This window comes from Myotis davidii, unplaced genomic scaffold, assembly GCF_000327345.1.
Source record: "Myotis davidii unplaced genomic scaffold, ASM32734v1 scaffold418, whole genome shotgun sequence".
In the NCBI taxonomy this organism is placed as follows: domain Eukaryota; kingdom Metazoa; phylum Chordata; class Mammalia; order Chiroptera; family Vespertilionidae; genus Myotis; species Myotis davidii.
In genome coordinates this window covers 295,486-303,996 of record NW_006289399.1, presented here as the reverse complement: position 1 = coordinate 303,996, position 8,511 = coordinate 295,486, and the positions used below count along the sequence as shown (strand labels likewise).

At 40.5% G+C, this 8,511-nt stretch overlaps 1 pseudogene; it reads left to right on the top strand.

The window, feature by feature from the left end:
- LOC102764917 overlaps positions 1-4,970 on the top strand; it is an 18,652-nt pseudogene extending 13,682 nt beyond the window's left edge.
- The last annotated feature ends 3,541 nt before the right edge of the window (positions 4,971-8,511 follow it).

Here is an 8,511-nt window from a genome sequence, read left to right as displayed (position 1 = left end):
GAACGTTGCAGTCCTCCGTCACTGAAGCAAGCAAGCCTCATGTTCAGTTTAAGCTTCCTGGCTGCTCGCCACCATCTTGGCTGACAGTTAATTTGCATATCGCCCTGATTAGCCAATGGGAAGTGTAGCGGTCGTACGCCAATTACCATGTTTTTCTTTTATTAGATTAGGATTATGTATAACAAGATATTGTAAAAATTTAGTGACAAAATTTTCATTAAAATGTTTCTTATATACTGTTATATTAGCTGGGCTGTAAAAATATTTGTTGTGGGCCGCATGCAGCCTGCAGGTCACGAGTTTGACATGCTTGCTGTAAAGACTCCATTAAAAAACTACTAGAACTAATGAATTTGGCAATGTAGCAGGATACAATAACACCCAAAAATCAATGGCATTTTTATATACCAATAATGAACTCACATAGAGAAACTAAAACAACAATCCCATTCACTACTGTAACAAAAAAAATTAAGATACCTAGGAATAAACTTAATTAAGGAGGTAAAAGGCCTATACTCAGAAAACTACAGGATTTTGAAAAAAGAGATAGAGGAAGATATGAACAAGTGGACAAATATACCGTGTTCATGGATTGGTAGAATCAACATCATTAAATTTTCCATCCTACCTAAAGCAATCCTACAGAGGTATACCCTATGGACACAGCTGTTTATTAAAGAGGTTATTTTGTTCAGGGGTCAGCCCTTAGCCAAACTGTGAAGGAGGCAATGCAATGTTAATTCTTAGAGTTGTTCTGCCATAATTTTGAGTGATGTTTGGCCCCTTAGTTATGCCTCAGCCCCAGGTGTCCAGTGCCTTCCTCATGGCCTGGATTTTCCCAGTCATGAAGGAAAGGAAACTGGTAAATTGTCAATATGGTGTCAGATTAATCCATTTTCTCTCCCAGAGAATTTTTTAAATTGACTGCTTATAACGGAGAATTGCTTATTGGTGGAATTTGCACTGTAAGGTGTCCTAAGGAGAGAAGGGGAACACACAGAGATTAAGGGACTATAATCTTTATATCCCAACTGCATATTGTACTGCAGTGTAAGGCCAAATTTACCTCGAGTTCTTATCAAGTGGCAATGGTCAAAAAGCTAAACTGTTCAAGATTCAATAATTATAACTACTATTTCCCAAGTGTTCGTGAGCCTCTGGGGTTGAGATAACCTTGAAAGAGAAATAATGTAAGGTTACAAGAAAAATAACTTTGGTTTATAAGCCTTTTGATCAATTTGACTGCTGTGTAAAAACCTTCAGTGTGGTTATGGCACCCAACACTTATCAAGATCAAGGGAATTATTTATTTTCAGTTCCAATTTATAATCCATTGGAACATACAGTTTTAGGAAGTCACTAACTGAATTTTTATGATTCAGAACCAAGTCTTCTAATTTGACAATCTCATTGCCTTTTCTTACTATGTAAATCAAGTGTAGCATCTTTTTATACAAAATTTTGATAATACTAAACTTAATAGGAAGTTCAACATATTTATATTATGCTTATTTTAGTGTATGATAGATAAAGATCTTATAAAATAACTGCTTACAAATGAATCTCTTGCAAATAACAACCATTGTTAATTAAGAGACATTTATATTTCTTCTTTCCCCCCATGCATATAGAATTCTGAATACATGCCCAAAATCATTTTTATCATGGTCTGTATATCAGTCAAAATAGTTGTGATATGATTTAAAATTTTTATTATTTGAACTAAATCAACATATATTTGAATGAAAGTACTATAAGATTTTAAAAAAAACAGGACTGAAAACTTTACATTTCTAAAGCATGAGACTAGATGCGTGGGGCCTTGAATTGCTTAAATAGCATAATTTATTGCAGTAGGAATACATTTAAATCTTTTCTAAGACCTCGCTGGATATAGACATGAATTTTTAAAACTTGAAATGTTGCAGCAGGCCCGGTCACTGTAGCTCAGTGGCTGAACATTGTTCTGTTCACCAAGAGGTCACAAGTTTGATTCCCAGTCAGAGCACATGCCCAAGTTGTGGGCTAGATCCCCAGTAGCGTGCATGAAGGAGTCAGCTGATTGATGTTTCTCTCTCATAGATAGTTCTTTCTTTCTCTCTGCCTCTCCCTTCCTCAGTCACTAAAATCAATTAAAATACTTTTAAAAATAGCGTTCTTGCCCTAGCCGGTTTGGCTCAATGAATAGACCATCAGCCTGCAAACTGAAGGGTCCCAGGTTCGAATCCAGTCAAGGGCACATGTCAGGTTTGTGGGCTCGATCCCCAGTAGGGGGTGTGCAGGAGGCAGCTGATCAATGATTCTCTCTCATTGGTGTTTCTGTCTCTCTTCATCTCCCTTTCTATCTGAAATCAATAAAAATATATTTTAAAAAATAGCATTCGTTGTTAATATGTGCTGTACACTTCTCCCTACTCTTAGATAAAATAACTCACTTTCTATAAGGAAAGTAAAATACAAGCTTCCCTATTACAGTTCATGTCCTCAGGCCAAACTGTATTCAGAAGATTGATTTGAGTTCTACTTTAATCATAAATTACTTTATGCCATATGATGATTCAACTCTTTCACTCCTCTCTATTGATACTACAGTAGGTCGTCAGGTTACGTAGGAGATGTTCCTATGGCACGATGTAACGTGATTTTTGCTATAAGTCGGAACCCACCTACATGAGCACCTACGTCACTCACATGGTGCATATACACAGCAGTAATGAAGTGAAACAGTAAAAAAAATTTAAAAGAAAGTTAACAATTCCTGACCTTTACTTGTGGAAAATAAATAATAAAAAAACATAAATCACATATGTACATATGTCGAAATGACGGAACTTTTTTTTAAATAAATAAATGGGAGATGGCAACGTATCCATGAAATGACATACGTGGAGTCCGACGTGACCCGAGGACTGTCTCTATCACATGCCAATGAACTCAACTCAGCGTGTATGAGTATAACATCTAGTATTTTAAAATGGCATTCATGTAATTTTACATATACAATTATCCACTGTGTCAAAGTAGGCCTGTTTGTCAGAAGAGATAACTTGCTAAGTGATTTATCCAGCCTCACTTTAAGGCAGTGGTTCTCAACCTGTGGGTCGTGACCCCTTCGGGGGTCGAACGACCCTTTCACAGGGGTCGCCTAAGACCATCGGAAAACACAAAAACAATATGTAACTATATATGTGTTTTCCGATGGTCTTAGGCGACCCTTGTGAAAGGGTACTTTGACCCCCAAAGGGGTCGTGACCCACAGGTTGAGAACCACTGATTTAGAGGGTGTTTAGTGCGGCAAGGGGGGCATCACACAGCCGCGGCAAGGAGGAACCGAGGGACTCGGAGTGCAGCCCCAGGCACAGCCGTGGCGCCTCCAACTGTGCTAACTTGGTTGCTGTTAGTACTGCTATTTGAGCCAAAATGGTGATGCCACCTGAGGGAATTTTTGCAATCCCTAAATCAACACTTAGATGAAATCACAGTAAGCGTATCATCGCACCCGGCGGGGCGTCCTGGCCGAAGGGATTACCAGTGAACTTCATGGTGTAACCAATCCTCGCTGCTATCACAAGCCAGCAAAGTACTGTCAACAAACGTGCTGAAGACATATTGGGTGAGCTGTTTAATGAGGCTAACAATTTTTACATCAGAGCAAATTCTCTTCCAGACAGAATTGATCGCCTGGCCTTCAAAATTACCCAGCTGGACGCTGGATGCAACAATGGGAGAGGATATCAACATGAAAAAAAGCTTTCAAAAGTTCCACAGCTCGAGACCAGCAGGGGGTTTCGGAGACCATCCACCATTCCTAACCCTTTTGCCGTCATATACGAGTGATAAACCACTTCCTCTGAAAATTCTGAGCCCGTAGAGCGATGATTAAAAGAACGGGGTGGAATTTTATACCAATCCTTTCTATTTCTTTGACTGCCCCACTCCCTCCCCACATTTCTTCCCTCTGGAAAGAAAAAATGCTACAGGACACAGAAGACAAGGGAAAAGAGAAAAAGGCACAACACACGAGGTGAAAAAAGTTGGAAAAGCCAGAAACAGGCGCCCGGCGTGGAATATGATGGTACCAGTATGACAAAGAGCTCAGACCCGACAACAGGTTGTCTCGGAGCGTGTACCATGGAGTGTCTTCTGAGGAATCCCTGTCCCCAGATACTGGCATTGGATGTCACAGATTAATCGTATCCAGCCACTCACTCCCAACCATTCTCTGCACCCGCAGCCTGTCACCGCCCCTGGGCAAGAGTACCCAACCCTCCCCCCCTTCCCTTCCCCACCCCCGCCTTTCCCCGGGTTTCGGCAAAGAACATGGACCTGTACAGACCTCAGCACTCACCTTCCCCACCCCCACCACAGGCCACAGAGGGGTCCCAGGCCTCAGTACCCAGGGCTCCAGCTGGGATGCTCCCAGCCCAGATAATAGAATATTACAACCCCTCGGCACCGCCTCCGCCCCACCACCCGCCATGATCCCTTAAGCACAAACTGCTTTCTGTCAGTTCTCTCCAGATTCCCATGCAGCCTTCCTTCCCAGTAGCAGCTGGGTCCTCCTACCGCCTCCTCAGCCGCCCTCCTCTGGGCTGGTAGCCACAGCCCCGCCTTCTTGGGGCCCCCTACCTCCCCCGCCAGACCCTCCTGCAGCCGCGGCTCTTTTCTCTCATCCTCCCCCCATGAATGGCCCTCCAGTAGCTGAGACAAAGCGACAAGTAACTGTACAAACACCCATAAGCGATGCTCTCAGTGATCTTCTTGAGGCTATTCAAATAGGAATTCAGCTGGAAAAAAAGGACAAGAGCCATGTGAGCAAGAGGGCAGAGCATGAGCTGGGTGGGGGTGGGGATGACATGGCCGCGATCCTGTCCAGACACGTTGCCATGGAGTACAGCGATTATGACGACAGTGGTTCTGACGAGGACGGGCTGGGCAGAGTGGCTGAGTGTGGGCTGTGGGTGTGAAGGAGACTTGCATCTTTCACTTCCCGGGAGCCCGGGCCTAAGTGAGCTCCTCTGCCTGCTCCTGATGGAACCTCACTCTACTTGGTCTGAACTTTAAAGCCGAAGTGTAGGTGTGGAGAGCTCTGCTTTTCTCTGTGGCCTGTGGTGGGGGTGGCGAAGGCGAGTGCTGTGGCCAGATTCGGGCTCCCTCACCGGATCCTTCACTCCATAACTGCTTGTCTATGATAGACGAACACCCCAGGCTTTGATTATGAATAGGACTGCGCCAAAAAAAAAAAAAGACACTTTATTGACTAAGGAATTCACACCAAGACCCATTATGCAAAAAAGGTGGCAGGTACTAGTGAGGCTCAGACATGGCACAGGAATCTTTAGCTCAGGGGTCCTCAAACTTTTTAAACAGGTGGCCAGTTCACTGTCCCTTAGACTGTTGGAGGGCCAGACTATAGAAAAAAAACTATGAACAAATTCCTATGCACACTGCACATATCTTATTTTTGAAGTAAAAAACAAAACAAAACGGGAACAAATACAATATTTGTATTTGCATGTGGCCTGCGGGCCGTAGTTTGAGGACCCCTGCTTTAGCTAAAGAGTTGTTTGGGCTGATGGTTTGAATGTAATGACTGTAGCAAATAGAGTTGTGTTAATGAGTTCACCTGAGGAAATCAGCCCCGTGCCCCCGCCCCCCCCCCCCTCAAGAATGTCTGTGTTTCCCTGAATGGACATCTGCTTGGTTTGTACCTGGTCATTGTAGGAAGCCTGTACTTTGGGTTTTAATCACAAAGATTTTGAAACTCTGAAAAGCCTCATGTCTGTACTAGCTGTTTCCACATACGCCTCTTGAGTTTACCAGAGTTAGTCACCATTTAGGTACCCAATAATTTTATTCAATAGAAGTAATAGTTGTTAATGAGCTTTTCTTTCCTGTTTTTTCAATGTAGAGGCCTACTCTCTTGAAATTATTCTTGAAACTTTTATCATTTTAGTCTTATTTGTCTTTATAACAAGGTTTTGCGTTTATTACGGTATTTTGTAAGGGTTTTTTGTGTGTATGCTGGGACTTTGGATTAGGAGTTATATTTGTTTCTCATGTCCCTTCTGTTTTCAGGATGGAGAGGGTACATAAAGCTACTATCTACTTAAGGATTTCTTCTGTTTATAGCTCATTACCATGAAATCAGTGACAGTTTATTCATAAATATTCATAAGTCTAATAGTTATTAGTTGCCTTCCTGTAGTTTAATCAACAAGTTATTTTCAACTTGATTTTGTGACTAGTGAAAAAGCCTTTGCCCTGATGTGTAATGTAGTCTTTCAAAGAATGGAAAAGGAATAAAAATCAATTTAGATTATTTTGCAGTATTTTTCTCAGCAAATTTGATTCTAACATTAAATTTAGACTTTTTCTAATATGGTATTACATGAAAAGGGAAAAGGCAATATTTTGAATTATCAGTTTTCATTTTCACAGAGTATTTATCAAAACAAATGGAGAACATTTAAAAGCATATTCCATACCTATGAATTTTATATTTTAAAGTACGTATATATTATTATAAGGTTATTTTAAATTGTCCCTTGTCCTACAAGCTTTCTTATGACAGATTAGGCAGAGGGGATGAGAAGATCACTCATTAGCAACACAAACATGGTATGGTTGATTTCCTATTGTTAGCCTAAAACCAAACCATAAGAATTGGTGCCCTTACATTTTTCTTTAGTAAAAGTATACTGTTAGAGAATGAACATTTTCATTTCAGTAAATTTTTAGGATATCAAAATCTTTTCTAAGCATCAAGTGGCTAGGTTGTGGACGTTTTGTAATAATTTGCATCTGAAATACATGATACATTTTCATCTATTAAACACTAGTTGGACTTTATCAGCTAGAGTAACAATTACTTTTTCTTTTCTATTCAGAGTATCTGCCATCCTGCAGTACAGGCAGTCTTCGGGTTACACTGGACTTGACATACATCGTTTCATGGTTACATCACCATCTCCCATTTATTTATACAAAAAAAAGTTCCGTCATTCTGATGTATGTACATATGTGCTTTATGTTTTTTATTATTTATTTACCACAAGTAACGGTCAGGAATTGTTATCTTTCTTTTAATTTTTTTTTACTGTTTCACTTCATTACTGCTGTGTATGTGCTCCATGTGAGTGACGTAGGTGCTTATGTAGGTGGGTTCCAACTTACAACAAAAATCACATTACGTCACGCCATAGGAATGGATCTCCAATGTAACCCAAGGACCTACTGTATTACCAACACTATTGTAAATTAAATTTAAAGTGGTATTAAAGAACTCCTGTTAAACAATTTTTATCTGTTTGTATATCTTACTATAGATTATGTACAAGTAATATTAAAATAAAATTAGCTTTACCCCTAAACAATAAATAAAATAAAGGATATGGAAAAACATTTATCAATCATTGAAGTACTCAAATAATATTGCTTTAATGTACCTTTCCAGATGAATCTATTAAGACTATTAGATTAGCTTTATCCAATCAAGATATGACTGAGAATACTAAGGTAAAAGGACGAATGGTGAGTATTTTATATTTTCAATTATAGAACTAAGATTAATAAGTAGACAAACATGGAAGATAAGCACATAAATGTTATATGTTCTGAGAAAGTAGACATAACATCTAAAAGTGGGAAGAAATAGGAGAACTAAAAATGGATAAATCTCATTGAGTGTTACATAAGGAATAAGCAGGAGTCAAAGGATCCTATTAACCTTTAAAGACTTGAGGCCCTTGCCCTAACCCAGTGATGGCGAACCTATGACACACGTGTCAGAGGTGACACGCGAACTCATTTTTTTGGTTGATTTGTCTTTGTTAAATGGCATTGAAATATATAAAATAAATATCAAAAATATCTTTGTTTTACTATGGTTGCAAATATCAAAAAATTTCTATATGGGACACGGCACCAGAGTTAAGTTAGGGTTTTTCAAAATGCTGACACGATGAGCTCAAAAGGTTCACCATCACTGCTCTAGTCTAAGATGTGCAGGAGGCAGCTGGTCGATGTTTCTCTCTCATTGATGTTTCTAACTCTCTATCCCTCTCCCTTCCTCTCTGTAAAAAATCAATAAAATATATTTATTTAAAAAAAAAAAGACTAGAGGTCCAATGCACAAAATTTGTGCAAGAGTAGGCCTTTCTTCCCCTGGCTGCTTCCTTCTGGCACCCAGGAACTCCTGGGCTTCCTTATGGGCACCGGCAGGCACCCAGGACCCGAGTTTCCCTCCAGCTCTGGCTTCATCCAGAAGGATGTCCAGAATGACATCCAGTCTAATTAGCATATTACTATTTTATTATTATAAACTAGAGGCCCGGTGCACAGAAATTTGTGCACTCAGGGGGAAGGGGGGTCCCTCAGCCCGGCCTGTGCTCTCTTGCAGTCTGGGACCCCTTGGGAGATGTCCAACTGCTGGCTTAGGCCCACTCCCCGGGGAATGGGGTCTAAGCTGGCAGTCAGACATCCCTCTGGCAGCCCAGGAGCCCTTTG